This window comes from Polyodon spathula, chromosome 16 (assembly GCF_017654505.1).
Source record: "Polyodon spathula isolate WHYD16114869_AA chromosome 16, ASM1765450v1, whole genome shotgun sequence".
Classification (NCBI taxonomy): domain Eukaryota; kingdom Metazoa; phylum Chordata; class Actinopteri; order Acipenseriformes; family Polyodontidae; genus Polyodon; species Polyodon spathula.
This window is the reverse complement of record NC_054549.1, coordinates 9,908,811-9,921,958: the sequence shown is the minus strand read 5'-3', so window position 1 is coordinate 9,921,958 and position 13,148 is coordinate 9,908,811. Positions and strand designations below refer to the sequence as shown.

Genomic DNA, 13,148 nt, shown 5'->3' with positions numbered 1-13,148 from the left:
GTAAATATTGAATTCTGTGTAAACGCTTGTGCCTTTCTCCCCCCCCGTGTTTATAAATGCCTGGATGCTTCACACGTTTCCGGATTACTCGGTGTGAAACCCTGTTTGGGACGCAGACTCGGCACTGGCTTTGCATCACATGAGCAGCTTGGGTAGGTAGCCAGCCAGGTAGCAGCGTGGACACCTTATGGCAGCCTCAGAGCGCTCCATTTTCCTTTGAATTTCAGCCTTCTCTCGCTCTTACAATTCTGTCAATTCACACCCCTCCCCCAAACGTCATTTATGCATTGGTTTCTTCATGATATCTTTCTGATACGCTCATTAAATTATGTTATACCATGATTATGATTAGACATTTAACAGTAATAATTCCACACACTGGCACACCACACTAGCCTCTGTACCGTACGTGTCCACCGATGCTAGAAACCCTATAAACACAGACCCCAGCCTAGCCTTTGTTACGAAAGCCCCCAACACCAATCACCTTTTCAGCACCATCACAATCTCACATTGCTTTAAACTAAAATAACTTTCATTAAATATTAACTGCGCTGAAAACGGGAGGGGAGGGTAAACCCGCACTGTCAAGGTGATTTATTCAATCAGAGAACATAAGCGAGAGAGTAACGGACAGCGCTCACACGACAAAGTGGTACCCGAGGAGCGAGTGTGGCTTACCTCCAGCCACAACGAAATGCGTGGTGCACTAATGAAGAAGACAACAGAGAGTCTGGCACGCTTAGCTGCCCAAACAACTGAAAACAGACACCTCAGAAGAATGCATGGCTTCAGTATAAACATCCCTACTGGCATTATCTTCAAATCTCTAGCAAGAAACTAAATGTGCAGTTTCAGTGCATTCATTTATTAGGGTTACCTGATCCAGGTACAGTACACCTGGGCTGTCAATGGCACAGTACTGATTAGTGGTTTTATTTGACTTTAATGTTATTTTTATTTATTTTTTTACATAAAAAGTACTAAAACTTATAGAATAGAGCATATAATTACTCAGAATACAGTAATTATCGAAGAAACAGCAGTATGGTAACTTTGATATGAAATTGCTTTTGTAAGCTGCAAGCAGTAATTTCTGTCTTTCACCACTAATGAATCTGATCAGCTGTCTCCTGGGCCCTCACGTTTTTATCATGTTTATACTGTAATCATTCAGAGTGGTCCCGAGTGTCTTCGATCTAATATTGATTTGTATTTGTATTTGTAGGTAGCCTGTGTTTAAGCTGCTTTACAAGGTCTGATATTCAGCAGGGGCTGGCTTTTTCTTTGTAACGTCCTTGTTCCTAGCAGAGTCACTGCAGAGACACAAAGCTGCTGCATAGCGGCTTGATCCATTCCTGGTTTTATCAAGAGTTTAATAAGACGCACGGGAGCTTGTCACCTACACTTGGGCCTCTTCGTTTTGGGTTTTTATTTTTGGTCAGGTGACATCCTGTTAAAGTTATACTGAGCTGACTATGTTTCTTAATTAAACTCTTGGGAAAGCGTTGATTGTGAAACAAGATCCCTTTCCCTTTCAGGGACTGTAGAACCGTTAAAGACCGAGACATCTACAGCCTAACATACCTATGGACAGATCCAAACACTGTGTACTCTACAGGGCCTGATTATCACTGATCTGGGTCTACCTTACCCAGGTAACACAGGCAGTCCAAGACTAGTGCTAATCGGGTTACATACGTGTTCAAAGTGGAGACAGCTCACGAGCAACAGTTTAAGAGATAAACCGAAATCTTTCATCAAGACCTCATTTAGGTCTTAAAAACAAAAGTCGGCTGAAAAGGCAATTCCTGGATTTCCTACAAAAAAAGCGTTGAAGCGCCAGAGCTGTTGACGCAAACATCTCCACAACTTCTCTCTCCACAGGCTCTCCCGAGAGGCAGATGCAGAGCCCAAAGCTGCAATCGCTGCAGCAAGGGAAGGTTAAAACAAAAATAAAACAATAAAACACACAGTTTGTACAAAACATCTGAATGAGCACTGGAGAGGTCCGACGCCTCACAACCTGGGCAGCATCCCAGCGACACAGCAGCCTTTATTCAACACCAGCTCCTGCACATGGACAGAATGAGGAGACTGGAAACCACTGTCCTAAATCTGGATCAATGTGCAAAGTTGTCCGTATTAAAAACCACAAAGCGCAGACAGAGGCTCAATAGAAATATTTGCTTGTTATAAAAACGATGCTCGTTTCCTGTTAGAAACTCCCTTTGAGTTCTTTAGGACGCCTTTAGAGTTTAGCTATTCTGACAAAATGGAGAGAGACTTCCGGTGAAAAGTCAGTTACATATTTACAGCGTACAGTATATAAAACTTAGCATGGGTTGCTCAAACACAGAAACTACTGCACAACTTCCTAAGCAACCCTCAGTCAAAATGTTATCTTGCAGGATATTGCAAAAAGCTTGCCAAAGCCAGTAATTGTGGTCAAAGCCCATTTTCGTTCTGACTCAAGGAGTTGGCTGTATATTTTATAGCAAGTTTAAGACCTTCTGTGTGTTGGACCAGCATGTCGCAGAGAGAGGCGACAGTAGCACCTCCCTTCTCTCGCTTGTCTAATTCAACCCCCCCCCGCCCCATTACTCTGAACGCAGGCAGCAAACAGTAAAACTGAAACCCTGTCACATGTGCCCAATCTCTGCCAGCCTCTCCCTCTCTTCCCCTGAGCGCTAACTCGAATGCTGCAAGACAAACAAAATGCAAGATGCATGGTCATAAATCACAAGTCGTTTCCCCCAATATTGCAACAGACAGAGCAGGTCTCATTGGTGGGAAGAGCCACACAGCAGCTCTCTCATTGGTCACTGCCCAGCTGCAGAGCACAGAGAGAGAGAGAGACACAACTTTACTCAACGATTCAGTCGTGAAGAATCTCCTCTCCCCGGAGCAGCCAAGACACTTGCTGAGAGGAGACAGGAAGCAAGCAAGCTGGCAGCTGACACAGTACCAGCTCACAGACAGAAGAGACGTGCTCTACCAAGCACGAGGGATTAGGCACAGGATACAGGCACAGGAACGTGTTAACAAAACCAAAAAACACAGCATGTACAGTAAGAGAGGCACGTGTCCATTTTCATTGAATAAAGAAAGAAAGAATTACAGGGACAGCACAGCAAGAGCGGCCGGTTTGCAAAGCCAAATGCCTGATTCGGTTGCAGTTTCGACTCAAGATCTCAAAGCAAGGAAGAGCCAAATCAATTATAATAATATTTATTTTTATATAAAGCCTTTCATAGTGGACCACCATCACAAAGTGCATTACAGAGGTAGGCTGTGAACTGTGCATTATATGCAGAGTCACTTACAATAGGACATTGATTTAACCGGTGACCTTCTGGTTAAAGCCCTGGACTTGCTCAGGACCACACTCACACACAGTGAATCAGCCAGTGGACCACCATCACAAAGTTTTGAACCGGTGACCTTCTGGCTACAAGCCCTGGACTTTAACCACTGGACCGCACTGCCTATTAAACACATCAGCTGCTGTAACTACACGACCCGTCAACTTCAACTTTGTCTCGGATTTCATCCGCTAGGAAGACCGTTCTCTCTTTGTGCACTCAAGTAGCCCTGGAGTTACCAGGCCATTTGCAGATGGTACACAAACCACTCGGGCACATGTGCACATGTATATATGGTGAAGATGAACGCTCAGTTTTGCTACAGTGTTGACAGGCAGTCAGTGTGAAGAGCTGGCTCCCAAGCCGTCATCCTCCTCTCTCCTGTCAGAGTACGGTTTTGTTGACAGACTGTATCTGCAGCCCCGCTCCCCGACAGCAGCCATCATTCTATTCCAGTCTATTCCCCAAAAATGCTGTCTCCAATTGCCCTTAAACTATATAGGCCCGTGTTTTTTTACCCAGCAGAGAAGAGGACACTCACTGTTCACTGGATGTACAAATATGTTCATTAAAAGTATGTGCTTTACTAAATATTATCACTGTATGTGCAAATCTATTCATTAGTGTGCTTTATTAAATATTATCACTGTTCACTGTGTGTCCAAATCTGTTCATTAAAGTAAGTGCTTTACTAAATATTTGGGACTCGACCTCCTGAACAGTATTTTAACAATTTTCAAATATATTTAAGGATTAACACTTTACTGGGACACTGGCCCAGAGAAAAGAGAGCAAGGAGAGAGAGAGAGAGAAAGCGAGCAAAGAGAGAGGAGAACAAGGAGACAAAGAGAGACAGCAAGGAGAGAGAGCATGAGTAAGGAGAGATAGAGCAAGGAGAGAGCATGAGTAAGGAGAGAGAGAGTGAGCAACGAGACAGAGAGAGCGAGTGAGCGAGCAAGCAAGGAGAGAGAGAGCATGAGTAAAGAGAGAGCATGAACAAAGAGAGAGAGAGAGAGAGAAGCAGCAAAATGTCTAACACCGTTGTTCGGAAGAGCTTTGCGAGTTCCCCTGGGTGGACTAACAAAGTTCAGCAAATTGCAGAGCTGAGGCACTGTGGAGACATGTGGACACTGTAAAGCACTAGATATAGATAGAGAAGCGGCCCTGCACTGCATTCTGTATCCTTCATAAGAAAGCAAGGCACCGCTAATGGCAAGTACCCCGGATCCTGTGAATTATTTCTTCAAGTCTGTGAAAGGTTCGTTAGCTGTACAATGTGTGCCAGCAAGCAGGGTCACCTATACAGACTTTACTTTCTTGATTACAGTCAAGTAGATGAATTAACCAGCCTTCACTCCAATCACTTTTACTGCAGGACTGAATTCATGAATTAACCTGTTACTAAAAGCCACGTCGGCGAGGGGCTTGTTTCTTTGACTCATGACGGTAGCAATGTCAGGGACCACGAACGGCAGCAAGCAGTCAGGCAGAACCTCGGCAGTGCACTGAACGTTTTTACAGCTGGATTGATCCGAGAGGCTGCGGTATTAAAAAGAGAGAAGCGACCTCTTTAGCCAGCAGCCTCCTGAAAGCAGTCTTGGGAAAACACTGTCTTAATATAGGCCTGTCGAGACGCTCATTTACAATCTGTACTCAAGCCCATCAGTAACATTTTGGCACACAAGACCACGCGCTGGATGTTCTTGAGAGGGCTCTTTGCGTTTTTTTATAGGCCCGTAATGCATGTTGTTAATAAATAGCTTTTCCTGACTGAGAGCACCACTTAGGATCCAGGCTGCAGAGGAGTTAAAAATAAAACCAGTGAGGCGAGGAGACCACGCTGGATTTAAAAAGCCGTGCCCTCAAGCCGCTGTCGTTATCCTGCTTGCTGAACGAGCGAACTGAATATCCCGGATGCCTATAAATGGAGATCCGACGTCCTACCAGGGTGAGTTAAAACTAACAAGACAAACGTTCTGTTTACATTGCTGTGTACTTGAAATGGAGTTGTCAACAGTGCTCTGAAAATTACATACATTCCTCACAATGCAGCATTGTTCCTTTTGACTAAAACGAAGCACAGAGCACTTATTAAAATTACCAATGTCAACACATGTGTTAGCACGCTCACTGTTAACCCCAAATTACTGCTGACAAATAATGAAAAGGTATTCACTCATGTCATATCACCTCTCCTGCATGCATGTTTTATAATCCCTATGATCAAGTGGAAATTTAGGTCATAAACCGTTAACACAGCATTTGCACAACTAAAGCAAAACTGCCAGATCACATAATAAAATAAATAAAAAAAACAGGGCGCACATTCCAGGGAGGAAAAGGGTGCTGCGTCAATTAATAAACTTCAAGTCTCTGCAGCAGAATCCACGACTTTGCCCAGGCAATGCAACAACTTACTCACTGCACCAAAAATATACTGGCGACACTGTATTGAGTTTGATCAATACAGCATTCATACCTGGAACAGGATTCAATAAGAGCCGTTTTACACAAACCACTTACAAAGACTGATTCATACAGAAACTATACACTGCATAACGCAGCTTTAAAAGACTGAAGTCATGAGATACATTGAAAACACAGTTATTTGATACACTACGCTTGTCTCTGGAACCGAAAATCAATCTGTAAAATAAATACATATAAAAAAGAGATCATTGTTATATGCATTATTCTGCAACAGATCTGTAAAGGAGACTCAAAACGTTACCACGCATTCATACAGATGTATAAACAGTACATCTAGAATATCCTGCAATACAGCTTGATTGTGAGATTAATTTAAAGAGGATAATACATGCATTAAACATGGTAGCGATGAAACAGGGGAAGCAAAACCTTCCCCGTGTAATATGGTATGCATAGATGCCTCTCTATGCAGCAGGAAAGATGGGGAGAGGGAGAGAGATAGAGGAGATAGAGGCGGGAGAGCGAGACTCACAAGCAAGACTCCTGCTGCACTGCATCTGCTAGTTAAAAAAATGAGACAGAGAGAGAAAAAGAATCGTCCAACAAGAACCTTACCTACCTCTGTCCTTTCCTGTTTTCCCAGGTCAGCAGTCCCAGCTTGACTAGCGATGGAAAGTCTTGGGAGGGTAAAAAAAGGGGGAAATCCAACAGGAAGGTGTGAAAAATGGGGTGGGATAAAAGGCAGGGATGGTGCCTGTGGTTTGGCTGTGCTCGTGTGTCTGTGTTTGCTCGTGTGAGTGAGTGAGAGAGAGGGAGGAGAGAGTGTGACTGAGGAAGAGAGCGGTGAAGATGAATAAAAGGAAAAGATCCCCCCCCCCTTAGCACAGTCAGTACTAGAGCAGACGAGTGAAAACAGAGAGAGAGAGAGCGAGAGAGCAAGAGAGCAAGAGGTTTCTCCCGGTTTGCAAAAAAAATAAATAATAAATCAGCTGATACTGAAGCTCTGCTAGCCCTGCCTGGCTGAAATCCATTTCGAATATTGCAGGGAGGGAGAGGAGAAAAAAAATGCAACTGCAGCAAAAATGACGTCTTAATTAGGATTTCACGCCACACAACACAGCACGATATCAAACAAAAAAATGTGCGTGTGCATGCGTGCGTATCTGTATATATATATATATATATATATATATATATATATATATATATATATATATATATATATATAAATCTCTGTCAAGGTCTTCCTATATAATAACTCTGTCCCAATACTGGTTGTATCGAATAGAAGCTGAAACATTTTAAATTGCTCTCACAGACGACTCCTCCTAACACCGTCTCGCTAGAGGAAGGAAACAACCTTTTCACACACGTCTCTGCTGAAAGTAAGCAGCAGTCCCCCGATATTAGAAGCTCTGCTCTCAAAATGAAAGGCCATGCACCTTAACAAAGGTCGCCTGAGCCCCTGTCGAGATGTACTTGTCTAGCTCTGAATATCACAGATCGTATTGCTGCTCTATTTATTTTCTGCCACTCTGCTAAATTTCCCTTGAACAGCGGGGCTGGAGAGTGCTTTGATGTTATTCTATTATTTGGACTATCTGGGCAATGCTGCTGGATCCAGAAGCTGCTACTCATTGCACTCAAGTAACTGGCGATTGTGACAGAACTGAAAAACGTTCTAGTGCTACTGTACAGTGCATTACATAATGTAATCAATACCTCATTATAAACTTGTGTGTTGTTACAGGATGCTTAGATCAAGGCCAGGCTGTTATTAAAAAAAACGAATGCAAATAAATGAATGCATACTGCAGCATTTCTGCCAAAAGAATGGCTGCCAGGTTTTGAAAAGGTTTCTTTTTTTTTTTTTTTTTTTGGAGTAGAGGAAACAGCTTCTGCAACAGATGGTGGGATTCAGATTATTTTCAATCGATTTTAAGAATGCCCCATTTTTTCAACAGGAAACATACAGTCAGTCTGGCTCGACTGTTAGGGTTGAGGGCTGGGAGCTGGGAGCCTGCAGATGCTGGTTTCAAATGCAACAACTCTGAGAAAGTCAGTCCACCTTCAAATGTTTCCGACCACTGAGGTCGAAAACTGGCTTCGGGCTGGACCCCGCTCTGTGAACTACATGCAGTTTGATCAGAGGTGGGAGAAAACATTTGCAATTAAACAAACAAATACAGCTCTGGACAAAAGATTTGCATCCGTTACAACTTTAGGACTGAGGGGAATAAAAAACAAACCCCAAAAAATATTGTATACAAAGTCATTTATATTTTAAATCAAAAATAAAAAATAAAAAAACTACAAAATCATATTGAAGTAGTCTACCGGAAGCCATAATATTGTACAGTATTTCACGTTAGATTTTGAATTATCAGATTTGTTCAACTTTTCTTTAAGTATATGGAAAACTACAAAGCGCTGTGCAATTCAATACGCTAACTTTGTTCAGCAGGTTTCTTTCAACTTTATGAAGCAAAATGAGTTCATTCTATAGGGCGATGCAAAACTTTTGGCCAGAGCTGCACATACATAAATACATAATAATAAAAAAACAAGAAAACAGCAACTGAACTGCACGCCGTTTAATATAAAGTGACAAGCGGCCTTCATGAATATTCAACGGCATGCATCTGGAGAGCCTGCTGCAGCACGCAAACACATTAAGCAAACTTCATTCGTTTCAAGGTCAACAGCAAAAACAAACTGGTTTGCAGTGACTTTAAGGGAGAGGTTTTCCTTTGGCTGAATCAGACTAAACCCACCTTCCCTAAAACCATCTCACAGATCTTCCTCCCTTGCAACTCTTGTTAAAATGGACAGGACTGCACTGCAACTGGCTCAGAATAGGTTTGCGATACAGAATTGCAATACAAAAACACTTTTAGACTGAACTTAGGTAGAACTTTTACATTGAAATTACCATAAGCTTGGGCAGCTGTTTCAGTTTCAAACACACATATTTTAAAATCAGTTTGAAGGCAGTTTTTCCTTTTTTAGAGTCTGTTCTATTGAAGCTCTAACCATTTGCTCTTTATAAAGTGATCCTCCACAACAATGGTGTAACCGAGGAAACGTTTAAAAGTTAATTAGAATAAATAGCAACCTGGGACTGCAGTATACGTGCGTGTGTTTACAGTAGATAAGCAAGCGCGCCACTAAATGTGCACTAAATGCCAGATTATGTATTTCCGACAATTTCTATAGGAATGTACGACGCAGAAACCTTTTGAATGATTTATTAGCTGGGTTTACCATTAATCAAAAGCTTTTAGCCACTCGGAGCTCTCGTACGAAAACGGTTCATTAATTAAATCAGACGCAGCGACTACTCAAAGCTTCAGAATTCAAAGCTTTTCAAATAAATTAGTTGGACAACATATTGACACACATACAATTAGCTTGGACTATAGACCATCTACCTGTGCCAGTCTAGGCTATACAGTGCATTATTGTGATAGAGGGGACAACTGGCAAAGGAACTACCTGCAAAATGAATGCAGTATAGTTATGGGCTATAGAGTATACTGATCACTAAAGGATTACACCTTTCCTATGGCAGGGACACTAAAGATAAATTGAGCTTTCTATGGAGCTGCTGAAGTTCCATTAACACAGCATACGCGTCTAATGGCAGATGCTAGGACCGAGTCACAAAGAGAGCAGAAACGTAACGGACACCAGTGAGGCTGAAGGGTACGGATGCAGGGATCACACTGTAGATGCGTAGTAGGGAATGATTTCTCTCCGCTGGCTTCCTGATAAAAGCCTGCCTCAGCATACAGCATTCCTTCAATGTCGAGCACCAATGAGCCAGCCCCGTGGAGGGCTCAGCAGTGCTTCAAACCCCCCTTTGTCTTGGAGTCGATCTTGGGGTTTACTGTAAAGCACATGCACAGAGCCAGACAAAACTAGAAGGTACGAAACGAACTGCTTACGACACATGCACCCTGAGGAACTCTGACGGCACTGCTTGAAAGAGTTCCTCTGATAACAGGTCTGTGAAACCTTTTCATAAGCAATCACACCATTACTCTGGCCATTAGGGACATACAATGTGCCATTTATTTTTAACTGTGTGTCACAATGAGATGGTAGAATAGCCACACTCACCACCCCCATTATTCAGTATTATATCACATTCATATTTAATAATTAATAGAATATTCCACACTTGAACACACACACCATGTAACCCTATCCAAACACAACACATTTAAACTCCAGGCCTCCGCAGATTGCAATGCATTACTCGGGTCGCTGCTGATAATTCCTTCTTAAATCACTCCGCCACCCCCTTAAACAGATACGGTTTAGTGCCATAAAAGAGACAAAGAAAACACGGGGTGATTTTGTTTTAGTGAAAAGATAATAAACACTTGGCTGGAATAACTTGGGATCTCCAGCATTAACTTCCAAGCTTCTGGGTCACCATCGTACCCTAGCGTGCAGAGTCTGTCCCATACCATCGCTGCTATATTACAGCTTCCAGCATCTACAGACCGTCTGCAACGAAAGCAAGACACCCGAAACAACAAATACATTCATTCATTTCAGCACAAAGTTACTCTTCTATCAATGCAATCCAGACCAGACCCACCACTGGATGTGATTACCACTAACCCATGGAAGGGAGCCCAGGCCGTGAAAGTGCTGCACAGACCAAGACATCAGGAAGGCTAAAAAACTGGCATGCCGTCAGCTTCTGCACGCTACAGCTGTGCAGTCTAACACATCTCATTAATTAAAACGACCCCCCTATTCAGCCCACATCCGCCAGGAATAGGCTGGGTAGGAACTATGAGATCATTCAATAACCCTGCCACCTTCAATTTTAACACTGAAGGAGAATGCCAACGCTCTGAAGCACCGAGATGTTGACTATGATGTCAGCGTGTCTTTTTGTTCCTTGTTGTAGATGTCAAGCTGGACTCAGCGGTCTGGAAATCCAGTGCATGTGGTTAGATGTCATGATGGCTTCTTATACATTGTGGCTCATCCTGGGTGTCGCACTGTCAGATACTGGTTAATGCTGCTCAGACACACTTGTTTTACAGGCTGGTTCCCGCGTTTGAGGTCCCCTACTTTGGGGCAAAGTGCAAAAAAAAACAAAGCAAAAGAGGAACAGCAGAACACAACACTTTAAAATCTGTCGTCCATAATACGTGGACATCTGTTTTGTCACTAAGGACGGCCACATTTGTGAGCTTGACAAATGCACCTTTTCATGCTTCATATTATAATACAGATGTCAAAGAGATTGTCCTTCACATACGCACTACCTTCAGTGTGCTGATGTTTTATTGCGATGCCCTTGACAGCGTCGCACCTGTGCCGTGCGCATCGTCCTGTAATGCCTCATTTCATTTTGCTGGAATATATCAGATCTCTTTCCTGTGCTGTAAGCTTGTTGAGGGTATGCCTGCTCTCTCTGCAGATGAGATTGCTGATGCAAACAGGGGATCTGGGAATAAAAAATTACATTTTCCATGAGAGGATTACTGTAGTAAAATAATAATGCTGGAATATTAATGTGCTGGATTTTTCCACCCAATATGAAAGATTATAATTTCAGCACATAACTGTAATCCTTTTTACTCCTACACATTTAAAGGAGTTTAATTTTTGTTTTTCTAAACAAACAACATGCAGACATTTCCACTTAATCCCATAACAGATCTCACACGCAACTTTAATAGGCAAAATAACGGCTATTTTTATTGAACAGAAAATAAAAACAAAATGTGTTTTGCGCAAATCACACTTATCTCCAGCTGGGTTAATGTCAACCGTTGCATTTCAAAAACTATCAGAACATACATTTATCTCCCTCTAGAAATCTGCTAGACCTTTATGGAAATAACTAACACGAGTCACCTCTAAAAAGGTCCACATCGTGAGGAATAAGCCTTGATCATGCACACACAGGCTATAAAATGCCAGCCTAGAACGGGTTTAATATTGCTGTGCTGCACATGTTTTTTTTCCTTAAATCTCTGGGGCAAAAAAAAAGATGCAGAAATTAAAGTCAAATGAGGACACCTAGGGTTACACAGCCGGTACAGCTTATAAATCCTACAGGAGCAATATGGAGAGTACTCTGCAGGACATGCTATAGCCTACATAGTGCATCAGCTGGGATAGTGTACTCATTTAATTTTAAATGCACCCCCTGATTCTGCCTGCCTCACTGAGATATGCACCAGGAGGTAAATGTGGTGCTCTGGTTGCAGAAATCAGACGAACAACAAAAATATGTTACAGCAAAATACAACACAAGACTCCAAAACAACACCGGGCTGTGTGACAGGTGGGGAGGGCCCACTGAATATGCACTGAGGTGCATCTGGCTGGAAGAAGACACTTCAGAAGACACACAGCACAGCAGGGGTGCAACGCTTCCCTCTGTACCTTTACATGACATATCACAATAGAAGTACGTGTTGCGATATAAGACCTAAAGCAGAGCACAGCTCACTGTAGATCATCCAACGGGTCTTGAATGAAGAATACGTGTGTTTTATAGTTGCTATGGATGCAAACTCTCCCCAGCTAAAGGAATGTTTGACTATTAACAAAATGGCCCATCTGTAAATGACCTGATCTTCTTATGAACGATACAAGCTGCCAACCGGGCCAATCACATGCATCGTACCACGACTTATCGTCATGCATATCATATCATAAGACTAGTGTATCGCTGCACCCCTACAGTACAGTACACTGCAAACACAGAGGGGAGAATCAGAGGGCAAACAGGTTCCCTTCACTTCCTGAAAGCAGGGAGTGAAACTCGAAATAGCCCTGAACCCAGACCTGGGTTTCACAGCCTCTCTGCTCTGAGCTGATCACACATATCACAGCTCCAATCAGTCACATGCTCTTGAGTCTGTAGGGTTACTAACAGGAGCTGTCCATGCAGCTATATAGGGCACGACAAGGCGTTCATCAGACATCAAACTCCTGGGTCCTGTTCATTTCAATAACATTCTTTATTGAGGGAGTTTCGAGACCTGCCTTTATTGAGGACACAGCTCGGCTCTTGCAAAGGGGTCTGTGTGGCTGGTTGATAAGTTATTATGACTAGCAAGCTTATATAGCAGCTTACGGCAAGACCGTAAGCTGCTATATATGGCAGCTTTGACAACAGTGAAGGACCGATGACGAAGAGGAAGCGAACGCCACGACAGCTTGCATGAAGTGTGTGACTGAGGGCAGCTCCGAGGTCTTCCTGTTTTAACACATTCTAACACCAATGCTTTTCAAACACACGTGGGGGGGGGGGGTCGGTAAATAATTCAAATTTTACCAGCAAGACTCCCTGCTTGCCCATGCTAGTATAGT

The 13,148-nt window shown here is 42.8% G+C and overlaps 1 protein-coding gene across 6 annotated transcripts in view; it reads right to left on the bottom strand.

The window, feature by feature from the left end:
• Positions 1-13,148, bottom strand: part of LOC121329169 (voltage-gated potassium channel subunit beta-2-like) — a 58,127-nt gene that overhangs the window by 43,694 nt on the left and 1,285 nt on the right. Inside the window, exon 1 of one of the 6 annotated variants that reach the window (XM_041274585.1) lies at positions 11,087-11,268. The exons of 2 other annotated variants lie outside the window; for them this stretch is intronic. The gene's annotated coding sequence lies outside the window, so the exon portion shown is untranslated. Of the gene's footprint in view, positions 1-6,410; positions 6,764-11,086; positions 11,269-13,148 lie in introns of those variants that run through there. 3 more of the 6 variants (XM_041274583.1, XM_041274580.1, XM_041274586.1) reach the window with 3 other exon arrangements.